Genomic DNA, 14,837 nt, shown 5'->3' with positions numbered 1-14,837 from the left:
AAAAAAAAAAAAAAAAAAAGAAAGAAAAGAAAAGAAAGCCTGGGTCAGTGGCGTCAGTGAACCCTGGAGGATGCTGTGATCTTCTTGGCGGCGTCCCCAGCCTCTGCTTCAGGATGACAGCATGGTCTCCTGCGCTGTAGCTCGGTCTGAAATTTTCAGTTTTCTTTCTAGTTCCCCTTTTTCCGTCTCCAAGGGGGATGGAGGAGGTGGCCTGAATAAGATGTAAATGAAAGAGGAAGTGTCTCAGCAACAACCAAACATAAAACAGCGACCCACTTCACTTGTGACCTCTACGGAAATACTGAAGACGTCCTCTGTGTCCTTTTAGACTTTCTGGGGGAGGGGACAGCTGCTGCCCAGAAGCAAGCAGCTTCCTTTTGGCCAGGTCAGTGCAGGGAACCAACAAAGACAGGGACCCGGGGCCAGAAGAAGCACAGCCACAGTGGGTATCTGATTGGACTGAGCCAGGAAAGGCCTTCTTGCCCTTAGGGACCCCTCAAAGCTTCTTCCCCACAAGCTGGAAACAGCTTGGCTCACTGCTGTGTTAAATGCAGGTGCCAGCCGAGGGGGTTACCCTAGGACCGTGAGCCATTAACAACTTGTCTCAAATTCACTTCTCCAAGGCAGTCAGCAGCTCCCCACTGAACACCTGTGGGTTCCTGCTGGTGCTAACTTAGGCACAGGGCTAGCAGGTCCCTCCCCTGTAGCAGATGATGAAAGCAAGTGTGGTGCAGGAGGAACTGGAAAGAGAGTGTCGTCAGAGGCGACACTTGCGTGGATTACAACCATATATTCTTGTGCAATGTAAAAATGCCAACTTGCATCAGCATAATGAAGGACACACTTAGAATAGAAAAGCTGAGGAGGACAGAAGAATAGGAAGAAAAACAAAATCATGTCTGGTCCTTTTGCCCAGAAATGACCCAAGTGAAACTTGGCTGAACTTTTAGACTTTTCGTGGTGCACATTTTGAACATAATTTGACAACGCAGGACCTCTGGAATTGTACATTCTAATTTTTCAGTCCATTTATTTCTTATTCCAGAAAGATTCCATATATAAGGATGGCTCATCACGGTGTTGTTTTAATTCTGAAAAGCTGAAAATGGATTCTCGCCACTAGTGTTTATAAATAAATTCAATAAATTTATGCCCTCACAATAAAATAGTATATGGTCATTAAAAAGAACAATCTCATGCTATGTGTATTATCATGGAAGGATGTCCACAAGATCTTGCTGAAATTTTTTTACAAGTCCCAAAACTGTATGTGTAATTTGAGACTATTGATGTAAAAATATGGGTGTTATTGTGTGTAAAAAAGAATGTTTGGGCTGGGCACGGTGGCTCACGCCTGTAATCCCAACACTTTGAGGGGCCGAGGCGGGCAGATCACTTGAGGTCAGGAGTTCAAGACCAGCCTGGCCAAGATGGTGAAACCCCATCTCTACTAAAATAAAAATAAAAATAAAAATAAAATAGCTGGACGTGTTTGTGGGCGCCTGTAATCCCAGCTATTCCGGAGGCTGAGGCAGGAGAATCGCTTGAGCCAGGGAGGCGGAGGTTGCAGTGGGTGACAGAGCAAGTCTCCATCTCAAAAAAAAAAGGATGTTTGCCAAAATGTTAATAATGGTTGTCTTCAGAAGGAGGGCTTTTTATGCTGTTTACTTTCTTCTTGATTTTTTTAGCAATTTTTTTTTTTGCAATGAGCATTTACTTGTTTTATATTTTTTAAACTATTCACCTTGAAAAAATTATGCAAATCTAACTTACCATATAAAATACACTTATTTTGTAGTGAGTGAAAATCAGGGTTACAAAATATGTACATAGTATAATATGTTCATATTTTATAGTTTTATACATAAATGTATATATTTTAGTTTAAGTGTATATAAATATAAAATACATTCACACATTTGAACATATATATAATATGCATATAAATTTTACATGTATATATAAAAAGTTTTAACATTTATATGTTTTTATTTTTTAAGATTACTCTTTTTTTCTTTTCTTTTCCTTTTTTTTTTTGAGACAATCTCACACTATTGCCGAGCTGGAGTACAGTGGCACGATCTCAGCTCACTGAAACCTCCGCCTCCCAGCTTCAAGCGATTCTCCTGCCTCAGCCTCCCAAGTAGCTGGGATTACAGGTGCACACCACCATGCCCAGCTAATTTTTTGTATATTTAGTAGAGACGGGGTTTCACTACGTTGGCCAACCTGGTCTCAAACTCCTGACCTCGTGATCTGCCCACCTCGACCTCCCAAAGTGTTGGGATTACAGGTGTGAGCCACCCCGCCCAGCCAAGATTATTCTTATATTTTGAATAATAATTGTATTTCCATTCTGGGGAAAAGAGTAATATTTTGGAAACCAGGCGCAGTGGCTCATGCCTATAATCCCAGCACTTTAGGAGGCCGAGCGGATGGATCACCTGAGGTCAGGAGTTCAAGACCACCCTGGCCAACATAGCAAAACCCTGTCTCTACTAAAAATATAAAAATCAGCTGGGCATAGTGGCAGGCGCACCTAGAATCCCAGCTACTCGGGAGCCTGAGGTAGGAGAATCGCTTGAGCCCAGGAGGTGGAGGTTGCAGTGAGCCAAGACTGTGCCACTACACTCCAGCCCGGTGGACCGAGAGAAACCCTATCTCAAAAAAAAAAAAAAAAAAAAAAAGGTAAGATTTTGGGCTAAGTCTTGGAGGGGTAGGGACGGCCAATCCGGGGCAGCCCAGGCTGAGGGCATAGCACGTATCGAAGACACAAAGCCATAGCAGAGGAGGGCCGCGTGTGGCACACACCGCTCCTGGCACCTGACAGCCCCAGTGTTCTGTCCTCCTGGAAACTCTCCTCTTGCTTTTCTGGGTCACTGTTCTCTCCAGGCTGCTTAGTCAGCCAAGCAGGCACCTAGAGGGGCCCTGAGGGATTGCGGCTGTCCCGGGTAGGGGCTCCGTGAGGGGGAAGCTGACCTACTTTCCAGTGTTCCTGAGGCTCAGGCCCGTGTGCCACAGTGAGAGGGCACGAACTCCACGGTCCGTGGCCTTGGGTTCAACTGAGGCACCACCAGCTCCTGGGTGGCTCCGGCCAAGGCACTTTACCTCCCTGGGACTCAGTGTGTTTATCCAGGGGTATGGACAGTAAGAACCTCTGGCCCCCAGGGTTAATGAGAGAATTAAAGAAGACATGGGAACAGCTCCTTTCAACTAACTGTTTATTACCAGAAGGTGCCCAATAACCAGGCATGGCAAAAGCCCAAAGGCAAAAACACAAAGCCCTGACATTTAACAGGTTCTTTTTATGCTAAGAAACCAGCGCTGGAGACAAGTACTTGTGATATATCCTCGTGGTTGGACATGTTGGTCACAAGTAGTTCTAATTATGGAAATGCCCGCTGACAAAAGGGCCTGTTGATGTGAGTCACTATGGGTGGTTTAACTCTCTAGGCCTGGGCTGCTCCTAGGAATGATTTGCAGATACATCTATCTACCTAGCTATCTTTTTTTCTTTTTTTAACATTGGAGTTTTGCTCTGTTGCCCAGGCTGGAGTGCAATGGCACTATCTCGGCTCACCGCAACCTCCCTCTCCCGGGTCCAAGTGATTCTCCTGCCTCAGCCTCTGGAGTAGCTGGGATTACAGGCACCTGCCACCACGCCCGGCTAATTTTTGTATTTTTCTAGAGACAGGGTTTCACCATGTTGTTAGCCAGGCTGGTCTCCTAGCTATCTTTTTTTTTTTTTTTTTTCTTTTTTCTTTTTTGAGACCGGGTCTCACTCTGTCACCCAGGGTGAAGTACAGTGGCACAATCAGGGCTCACTTTAGCCTTGACCTCCTGGGCTCAAGCAATCCTGCCTCAGCCCTCCGAGTAGCTAAGACTATAGCTAAGACCATGCCCAGCTAATTTTTTTATTGTTGTTTTGAATTGTAGTATTGATGTCTCACTGTATTACCCAGGCTGGTCTTGAATTCCTGAGCTCAAGCAATCCTCCCACCTCGGCCTCCCAAAGTGCTGGGATTAGAGGCATGAGCCACTGCACCTGGCCCGTAAGATACATATGTTTTTATTTATTTTTTTTATTTTTATTTTTTTTTGAGGCGGAGTCTCGCTCTGTCGCCCAGACTGGAGTGCAGTGGCCGGATCTCAGCTCACTGCAAGCTCCGCCTCCCGGGTTTACGCCATTCTCCTGCCTCAGCCTCCCGAGTAGCTGGGACTACAGGAGCCAGCCACCTCGCCCGGCTAGTTTTGTATTTTAGTAGAGACGGGGTTTCACCGTGTTAGCCAGGATGGTCTCGATCTCCTGACCTCGTGATCCGCCCGTCTCGGCCTCCCAAAGTGCTGGGATTACAGGCTTGAGCCACCGCGCCCGGCCTGCATATGTTTTTATTAAAATAATGCAGTGATTTGTTTCGTTTTGGTTTTTTGTTTTTTTGTTGTTGTTGTGGTTGTTTTTTAGAGACAAGGTCACATTCTGTTGCCCAGGCTGTGCACTCACAGCTCACTGCAGCCTTGACCTCCTGGGCTCAGGCGATCCTTTCACCCCAGCCTCCCACGTAGCTGAGACTACAGGCATATGCCACCACACCTGTTTAATCTTAACTTTTTTAGAGTTGGAGTCTTGCTATGTTGCCCAGGCTGGCCTTGAGCTCCTGGACTCCAGTGATCCACCCGTCTTAGCCTCCCAAAGTGCGTCACCACACCCAGCTAATTTTGTATTTTTTGTAGAGATGGGGTTTCTCCATGTTGGTCAGGCTGGTCTCGAACTCCTGACAGGTCATGTGCTGCCTCGGCCTCCCAAAGTGCTAGGATTACAGGTGTGAGCCACTGAGCCCGGTCGCTACCTGTTCTTATTGTGAATTTATACCCTGAAGAAATGGAATCTGCCATTTGTTGTAGTAGCAATCCAGAAAAACAAAGCGTACTTGTTGGTATAAAACATGACTAACTGATATTGAGTGTCACCTGGAGGTGACTCATCACAGCAAGAATGGATCAGCTTAACCAGGTGTGGTGGCGTGCAACTGTGGTCCAGGCTACTCAGGAGGCTGAGGTGGGAGGATCGCCTGGGCCCGGCAGATTGAGGCTGCTGTAAGCCAAGATTATGCCACTGCGCTCCAACCTGGGCAACAGAGCAAGACCCTGTCTCAAAAAAAAAAAAAAAAGAATCAAAGAATGGATCAGTCTCATATCATCCAAGCTCATAGAGAGAATGATGTAGAAAAATCCCAATGACTTTGTATTGAATCGTCACCCTCAGAGGGTTGGGGACATAGGTTCATAGATCAGCACCTTCACTCCTGGAAGGCACGGGAAGACAATATCTTTTCTTTTTTTTTTTTGAGACAGACTTTCACTCTTGTCACCCAGGCTGGAGTGCAGTGGTGCGGTCTCGGCTGACCGCAACCTCCACCTCCTGGGTTCCAGTGCTTCCCGAATAGCTAGGATTATAAGTGCCCACCACCATGCCCAGCTAATTTTTGTATTTTTAGTAGAGACGGGGCTTCTCCATGTGGGCCAGGCTGGTCTCCAACTCCTGACCTCAGATGATCCACCTGCCTCAGCCTCCCAAAGTGCTGGGATTACAGGCGTGAGCCACCACACCCGGCCGGGAAGCCAATTTATAACAAGTTTTCTTGGTAAATATGGATAATTAGTTGATGACCCTAATGGTTTCTACCCCTCTAAGTTTGGTGCATCCTCTTTCTCTCTCCCAGTCATGTGAGGATACAACATGAAATTGGCCATCTGAGGACCAGGAAGAGAGCTCTCCCCAGAACCCAACCATGCTGGCACTTGACTTTGGACTTTCTAGCCTCTGCTGTGAGTGATAAATACTTGTTGTATAATCCGCCCAGCCTGTGATACTCTGTGACAGCAGCCTAAGCTGACTAAGACACTTGGCAAGTGCATCTCCACAATAAGATCCGAGCCATCTCAGCCTGGAAGTTGGTGCTTCCAGATGGCGTTAAGGAAAATGACCAAAGTTTGTCTCTCTCTTTTTTTTTTTTTGAGACAGAGTCTTGCTCTGGCTGGAGTGCCGTGGTGCGATCTCAGCTCTCTGCAACCTCTGCCCGCTGGGTTCAAGCAATTTCTCGTGCCTCAGCCTCCCGAGTAGCTGGGATTACAGGCATGCACCACCGCACCCAGCTAATTTTTGTGTTTTTGGTAGTGGTGGGGTTTCGCCATGTTGGCCAGGCTGGTCTCGAACTCCTGACTTCCAGCGATCCACCCACTCGGCCTCCCGAAGTGCTGGGATCATGGGCGTGAACCACCACACCTGGCTCAAAGTTTTTCTCTTTGACCTTTCGTTTTCTATCATTGATCGATCTCACTTTTTTTTTTTTTTTTGAGATAGGGTCTTGTTCTGTCACCCAGGCTCAAGGGCAGCGGCGTGATCATAGCTTATTGTAGCCTCAAACTCCCAGACTCGAGCAATCCTCCTGCTTTAGCCTCCTGAGTAGCTGGGACTAAAGATGCAGGCCCACCACACCCAGATAATTTTTATTTTTTTGTATAGATGGGGTCTCATTATGTTGCCCAGGCTGCTCTCATACTCCCGGGCTCAAGTGATCCTCCAACCTTAGCCTCTCAAAGCACTGGGATTATAGGCGTGAGACATCACACCTGGCCGTAACCCCCTTTCTGATTGGCGTGTTCTTGACATAACTTACAAGAGGTTAGAAGTGTTTTTGTAAATATACCTTTTTTTTTTACAAACTTCAGTTGTAACCAACTCTTGCTAAAGAACCCATTCTGATCTCTTAAGGTAACTTTACATTTCTTTACATTAGAAGTTTATATTTGTTCTAATCCATATGCATTGGTTTTACAGTTTTACAGTTTTCTAATTGCCAAAACAATGCAGGATTCTCAGTCACATCAGAATTTCAGATGAACAATGAGTAATTTTTTAGTATAAACATGTCCCATACATTTCATGGGATATACTTAACATTAAAAGTTATTTGTTGTTCATTTGAAATTCTAGTTAACTAAGCACCCTGCATTTTCATTTGTAAAACCTGGCCACCCTCTCTCCAAGGGAAATCCTAGTTCCCTATTTCCAAATTGGTAGAGGTGGTGGTGACCTCATGAAAACTCATATAACCTATCCACAGTTTCAAGAAGGAAAGAAAGGTAATTCTGTACGCTAAAAAGACACATACCACACAAATAACAAATCTGTCCTCATGCAAGGCACAGTGGTGGATGACTCACGGAGAGTGATTATCTGGTCAAACACAAGCCCTCGGGTGTGGTGGCTCACGCTTGTTATTCCAGCACTTTGGGAGGCTGAGGCAGATGGATCACATGATCAACCTAGACAACATTGGAGAAACCCCTCTCTACTAAAAAAAAATACAAGAAAATTAGCTGGGGGTGGTGGCACATTCCTCAGGGCGGGAGGCTGAGGTGGGAGGATCACTTGAGCCCAGGAGCCAGGAAGTCCAGGCTGCAGTGAGCCATGGTCACGCCACTGCACTCCAGACTGGACAACAAAGTGAGACTCAGTCTAAAAAAAAAAATTAATTAAAATTAAAATTAAAATTAAAAAAATAAAAATGTAAAAAAAACATATATGTCTTGCTCTACAGATGCATTCAGATAAATTTACCTGAAAATCAATTTCTGAAAAGTAAATTTATTTCCCTAGTTTTCAACCAAAATGAGCACACAAGGCTTTCAACCCCAATCTGCCAATGTATCATTTCGTCCTTAGCAAGTGTATAAACTAAAAACTTCACTGAGACTCAGCTTTCTCCTCTATCAAACGTAGCCCAGATGGCTACCTTTCCTTCCAGCCAGTGCCAGGGGAAGTGCTTGGTGAGGAAGGGGTAAGCAGCGTGACAGGCCCTCCAAGATGGCCCCACGGCATCTGTGATCTCCCTGTTTCCTTCTCAATAACATGAATGTAGATCAAGCAACTCCTAGGAGTGAGTATTCTGAAAGGGGCTGTGGGATAGAACACACACCCCTGCATCCCTTGAGGAGTTAGACTCCAGCTGGAAAGACAGGATATATGTAGTCATCTGTTACAGTGGGAGTCCCCAGTGAACGATACCTCCTGGTATTCATGCCCTCTATTGATCACTTCACTGAATCTGGGCTGCCTGAAACCACAAAATGTGACAGAGGTGACACTGTGCCAGCTGTGCCAAGGGGCACACGTGGAGGGGCTCACTTCAGGGTGCTGGATGAAGAACAGGGCAGGAGGCTGGGCATGATGGCTCATGCCTGTAATCCCAGCACTTTGAGAGGCTGAGGCGGGTGGATCACCTGGGATCAGGAGTTCGAGACCAGCCTGGCCAACATGGTGAAACCCCATCTCTACTAAAAATACAAAAAGAAGCCAGGCATGATGGTGGGCGCCTGTAATCCCAGCCACTCGGGAGGCTGAAGCAGGAGAACCGCTTGAACCCAGGAGGTGGAGATTGCAGTGAGCTGAGATCGCACCACTGCTCTCTAGCCTGGACGACAAGATTGAGACTCCATCCCAAAAAACAAAACAAAACAAAATAACAGGACAGGGACAGATGCTGGGCTTTGAAGACTGTGCAAGCTCTAGGGCTATGCCTTAGGAAACCTTAGTGGATTCCACATTTGTAGTCCTGGGAACCCTGAGCCACCATGTAACGAACCTTACTTTCCTGTTGGAGAGGCCATGTGGAGAGTGAGAGGCCCCTGAGTCTATATGGAGGAGAACGAGGAGCTCAGCCAGACATGTGCCCATGTTCAAGTTGACCCAGCCACCCTCTGGACTCTGGAGCTACACCGGCCGGGACCCCTTTACATGGGGTTGGTGAAGCCACATCTTCAACTCATTCTTGGGTGTGCAAGATGCAAGTTAACATGGATCATTCTTGGGTATGCAAAAGATCAGGAATGTTTAAGCAAAGCAACCCATGTCTAGGTGAAGGCGATGTTTCCCCCAGACAGGGAACAGCACCCAGTATGCCCTGTTTAAATTCCAGGTCCACAGATTTGTGGGCAAATAGCATTTTGGTTGTTTTTAGTCTGTTATGTAGCAATAGGTAATAAAATCTCAAATTGTCAGGAAAAGTCAAATGTCCCTCAAAATGTTAGGAATCTGTGCCTTCTAGCCAGATAGGTTTCTCAGGGTCGAAAGCAAGGACATGCCCAGTTCTAACACAGGCAGGAACACTTCCTGTTGGGGAGTGAGCAGGAATTTGCTGTGAGGACCCCAGGTTTCTGGATCCTGGGTGGGTGTGGGGACAGGCACCCAGGCTGAAGGGCTCGCCTGTGTCTGTTCAGCCACGGCTGTGCTTCCCCAGAGAGGAAACATCATGGGGAGCTGCATTTGAGGTGGGGGTGTCAGTGCCATGGAATCAGGGCTACCTCTACTGCACAGAGCACCGTGACGTCCCCTACCTTCCAGGCAATAGCAAAAACCAGAGGAGACAGGCGGTAGCGAAAAGGGAGGGTGGAGCGGAGGGAGAGAGGGATAGAGGCCAAAAACCACCCCATGAGGCAGCAAGGGCAGCTGCCAAGGCTTCAGTTAACCTGGGACAGAAGCAGGACTCGCCACCCGGCCACAGAGGCTGGAGGGCTGCGGAAGGGCGCACACGCGGAGGGGCTGACTTCAGGATGCTGGACGGAGTACAGGGCAGGGACAGATGCTGGGCATTGAAGACAGCACACGCTCTGATGGGGCCGGGAGGGGCCAGGATACTACACACACAGGGCCAGCAGGCCAGCACCCGCGGAAGCAGCAGTGCAGGCGTCCCGCTGCAGATGTAGGCTGCTTGGGGCAGTGGCAGGTCAGTGTAGCGGGCAGGAGGAGCAGGTGGAAATGTGAATGCCAGGCCAAGGCAGCATATGGGCCAGGATGATGAAACGCTGGGCCTATGCCTGGTTCGTCTTGGGCTCCCTAGCCCCTAGCACATAATAATAGATGCTCAATAAATGCTTGCCAACAGATGGACTTTGCCTCTAGGTCACTGGGAAACAGTGAAGCTGTCTCCACAGGGGTGACCCAAATGAAAGCAGTGAAAGGAATGCTGGAGTGACCAGAGAGGCTGGCTGGAGAAGGCCCATGAGGCTTCTGCAGCCTCCCGAGGAGGGGAGGCGAGAGCAGAGCTGAGGAAGGGACAGAGGATGCAGAGAGCCTTGACCCCAGGCAGCATTTTGCCGATGGGCAGTCAGGGTAGGAGTGGATCCCAGGGGCCTGGGCTGTGGCCCAGCCTCGCCATGAAATCACCAGTGACCCCAGCAAGTCACCCCCTCTCTCTAGGGCTCAGCTCCATCTCTGTGTGTCCAAGAAGTCAGATGAGAAGTTTCCCTTTCAGTCGGACTGTGATGCTGAGATTTGGTGACTGATGTAAAGCGTGGGTGGGGTGGCGTCAGGAAAGGGAAGGAGCACCAGGGGTCAAAGACAGTTCTGGGGAAGATGGTAGAGAAAATGATGTGGCTGCGGGCAGAAATAGGAAGTCTCAGGACGGGGAGCTGAGCTTGGGCAGGAAAGATGACGCGTGGGCGGCTAGGGGAGGCTAGGGGAGCTTGGAGGAGATGAAGGCCCAACTCCACAGCAAACAGGCAGTGGAAGTGAAAAGGACAGCCAACTGGAACATGCCCCCTGCAGCTGGGTGTGATAGGCTGAAATGTCTCCCTCCCCAAAATATATCCACCCCCTGATCCCCAGAACCTGTGAATACAAGGGTCTTTGCAGATGTGATTAAGTGAGGGTCTTGACATGGAAGGAGATTATCCTGGACTACATGGGTGGACCCTAAATACAGTTCTTTTATTTTTATTTTGTAGAGATAGGGTCTTACTATGTTGCCCAGCATGATCTTGAATTCCTGACCCCAAGTGATCCTCCCGCCTCAGACTTCCAAGGCACTGGGATTACAGGTGTGAGCCACTGCATCTGGCCAGTGCAGGTGTCTCTGTAATAGGGAGACAGAGGGACATTAGACACACCAAGGAGAAGGCCGTGTGAAGATGGAGCAGAGAGAGATTTGAAGATGCTGGCCTTGAAGACTGGAGCGATGCAGCCACGAGCCAAGGAATGCCGCTGGCCACCAGAAGCTGGAAGAGACCAGGAACGGATTCTCTCCTGAAGCCCGCAGCCAGTGCACAGCTGAGCAGTAGGGAGTTTAGACTTCTGGCCTCCAGAACTGTGAGAGAGTAGATTTCTGTTGTGTAAGCTACCAAGGGTTTGTGGTAATGCCAGCAGTCATTGGAAGTGCATACACTGGCCATCCCACAAATCCTGGGCTCTGAACTCACAGCCAGTTCCCTACCCGGGCTCCAGGTTAAGTGCTTTGCATGTGTTGCCTCTTACTCCTCCAATGAGCCAGAGGGGGAGGACCCATTAGTATTCCCACTTCCCAGAGGAGGAAAACGAGGTGTTGAGAGGTCAGATCATCTTCCCAAGGTCATGGAGCAGGTCTGTGACAGAAGCTGATTCTCACTGAGATGGGTGTGACGCCAGGGGGAACACTTCACCATTCTGCCACTCTGTCCCCCAGCTGTGGACATAGATTCCTAAAAACATTATGTACACAAAGATTCGAGTTCTGGTAAAGGAATTAGGGCCTCCCTCTCTCGGTATGCAAAGTCATAAAAGTTATTATGTATAACAACAGCATTTCAAAATCCCAACTCAGCCACGGGGTGATGGCAGATTAGTTTGCTCTCCTCCCTCCTAACCCTGCCACGCCACAGGACAGCAAACTGGGACCCTAAGAAGTGGCGGCTTGCTCCAAGTCTTAAGGCTGGTCCCCTGATGTTAGAGCCAGAATCAGAAACCAGTTCAGAATCTCCCCACCCAGCACACAGAGTACATTTTTGGAGTAAATAAGGCAGCTGAAATGTGGAAAGAAATGGAGGCTTGGTCACATGATCGTTGCTATTGAAGACAGTCCCAAGACCATTGTCCAGAATTAAACTATAAAATCAAATGTACTTTCCAAACACATGCATGATGCCTGCCCTCCACCAGAGGTGGAAGGTGGCCAGGCAAGCCAGACTGGGCGCCACCTAGGTCACTGGAGATCAGGGAAGGACACTTGACCAGAACAGGTCCATTGCCTGACGGGTGGCCCATGAGGACTCCCTCCAATGGGGCAAAGTATTGAATGCACCAGACTGGCTCCCTGCAGTGGGCTGGACAATTTGTAGAGAACTGGACAACAGAGAAAGAGACACAGGGGTGAAGGGGCAGGAGAAAAGACCCTGTCGCCAGAGCAGCCTCGCATCCTGGCAGCTTTCCCTCCTCACTCTTCATCCCGAAGGAAGCCTCCCTGGGTTCTCCATTCTAACCATAGAAGAGTCGGCCTCTCACGTAGCTCTTAAGGCACAAAACAGAGTCAAATGTACACAGTAGGCAGGTCTTCTCCCAGTCCTTTTGCTTGGCATCTTTGCATTCAGATTCCTGCATTTTTTATTCCTTTGTGAAGTGATACACTTACGAATGCTTTACTGAATTAATTTTGCTGCCTGTCACTCTAGCAAATCCACTTGGGGCCAGTCGGATTTGCCAGGGTTTGTTCTCCTCCTTACGGGTCCAGGAGGGCTCCCGGGCAAGCCAGCTTCAGGCGGAGACCACAACACGTCCCCTTTTCATACTCCAAAAGCCAAAAGAAGATGGGGTTGGGGCAAGGCAATCTGGGACCCCATTTTCTTTCTATTAATCTTGCCTGAATTATGTGTTGAAAAATTAATGTTAAGGCCGGGTGCAGTGGCTCATGCTGTAATCCCAGCACTTTGGGAGGCCAAGGTGGGCAGATCACTTGAGGCCAGGAGTTCGACCAGCCTGGCCAACATGGCAAACTTTCATCTCTACTAAAAAAATACAAAAATGAGCTGGGCATGGTGGCGGGCACCTGTAATCCCAGCTAGTTGGAGGCTGCGGCTAGGACCCGGGAGGCGGAGATTACAGTGAGCCGAGGTCACACCACGGCACTCCAGCGTGGGCAACAGAGTGAGACTCTGTCTCAAAAAAAAAAAAAAAGACAAAAGTAAAGAATGTTAAAACCCTTGCCCATTGAGGAATGTTTAATATCTGCCTGAACACAATGCTAACTTTAAAAAATAGCTATTGCTCTTTGGCTTGAGTCACAGAGGGAAAAAGAAAAAAATTTAAAATTAAACAGCTATTGTGTGTTTTCCTGTAGTAAAAATAGAGGAGAGCTGAATTCTGTTGGGCATGGAGTTAATAATAATTTACACCTGTGGTGCTCAGCTAACCACACGGTTGGGGTGCTGGCGAATTTTACCTACAGATCCTATTAATATAAGGTGAACTTCTCCATTTCTACCCTCCCACTTCAACCACCATCAACACGACTCCTCTCTCAGGGGACTTTTAGCTCCACTATCACTGTAGGGTGGCAAAGGTGATGCCACAGCCCGAGAACTTCACACACTGGTTTCCAGATTTTTTTTTTTTTTTTTTTTTGGTTTGTGTGTGTGTGTGTTTTGTTTGTTTGTTTGACCGAGACAGAGTGTCACTCTTCACCCAGGTTGGAGTGCAGTGGCTCCATCCTGGCTCACTGCAACCTCTGTCTCCCGAGTTCAAGCAATTTTCCTGCCTCAGCCTCCTGAGGAGCCAGGATTACAGGTGCATGCCACCATGCCCAGCTAATTTTTCTGTTTTTATTTGTTTGTTTTTGTTTTGTTTTGCTTTGTTTTCAGTAGAAACGGGATTTCACCATATTAGCCAGGCTGGTCTTGAACTCCTGACATCAGATTTTCCACCCACCTCGGCCTCCCAAAGTGTCAGGCGTGAGCCACCACGCCCAGCCTGGTTTCCAGTTTCTTTGGGGGGAAATTGCCAAAGCAAAACCCAAATGAAACGAAGAGGATGATAGAGAAAGAGGAAAGAAGGAAGGCAAAGAAAAGGGAGTGAAAAAGAAGTAGATAAAAATAAAAATAGCTGCCCCTCAGCCTGGGCGATATAGGAAGACCCCAACTCTAAGTAAATTTTTAAAAATTCACTAGATGTTGTCGCACGCACCTGTAGTCCTAACTCCTCGGGAGGCTGAGACTGGAAGATTACTTGAGCCCAGGAGGCTGCAGTGAGCTATGATTGCACCACTGTACACCAGCCTGGGCAACCGAGTGAGACCCTGTCTCTAGGGGAAAAAAAAAAAAAGCTACCTCCAACTCCTATCCCATGCCTGGCACTGCAGCGGTTTCTGCATTTGATGGTTAACAAACTGAAACTGCCGCATAGATGTTACAGGTAAGGCAAGCAACACCCAGAGAGGCTGGATTTACCTAAGGCCACACAGCTTAATAAACACAGAAGTCTGGATCTGAATCCAAGTCCCTCTTAGGCTAAAGCCTATGCTCTTGTTTACTGGTCACAGAAGCAGCCTACTCTCATTCCTTAAAGAATCTCACAAAATAAAAGAAAAAGGCAGCACAGCAATTCTCTAGAAAATCCATTATCAGGCACGGTGGCTCATGCCTGTAATCCCAGCACTTTGGGAAGCTGAGGCTGGCAGATCACCTGAGGTCAGCAGTTTGAAACCAGCCTGGCCAACATGGCAAAACCCCATCTCTACTGAAAATAGAGAAATTACCAGCCTGGCCAACAGTCCAGCCTGGCCAACATAGTGAAACTTTATCTCTATTAAAAATACAAAAATTGGCCGGGCGCGGTGGCTCAAGCCTGTAATCCCAGCACTTTGGGAGGCCGAGACGGGCAGATCACGAGGTCAGGAGATCGAGACCATCCTGGCTAACACGGTGAAACCCTGTCGCTACCAAAAATACAAAAATTAGCCGGGCGAAGTGGCTGGCGCCTGTAGTCCCAGCTACTCGGGAGGCTGAGGCAGGAGAATGGCGTAAACCCGGGAGGC

This window comes from Rhinopithecus bieti, unplaced genomic scaffold, assembly GCF_001698545.2.
Source record: "Rhinopithecus bieti isolate Rb0 unplaced genomic scaffold, ASM169854v2 scaffold_39870, whole genome shotgun sequence".
NCBI lineage: Eukaryota > Metazoa > Chordata > Mammalia > Primates > Cercopithecidae > Rhinopithecus > Rhinopithecus bieti.
Note: the sequence above shows the minus strand (reverse complement) of the source record.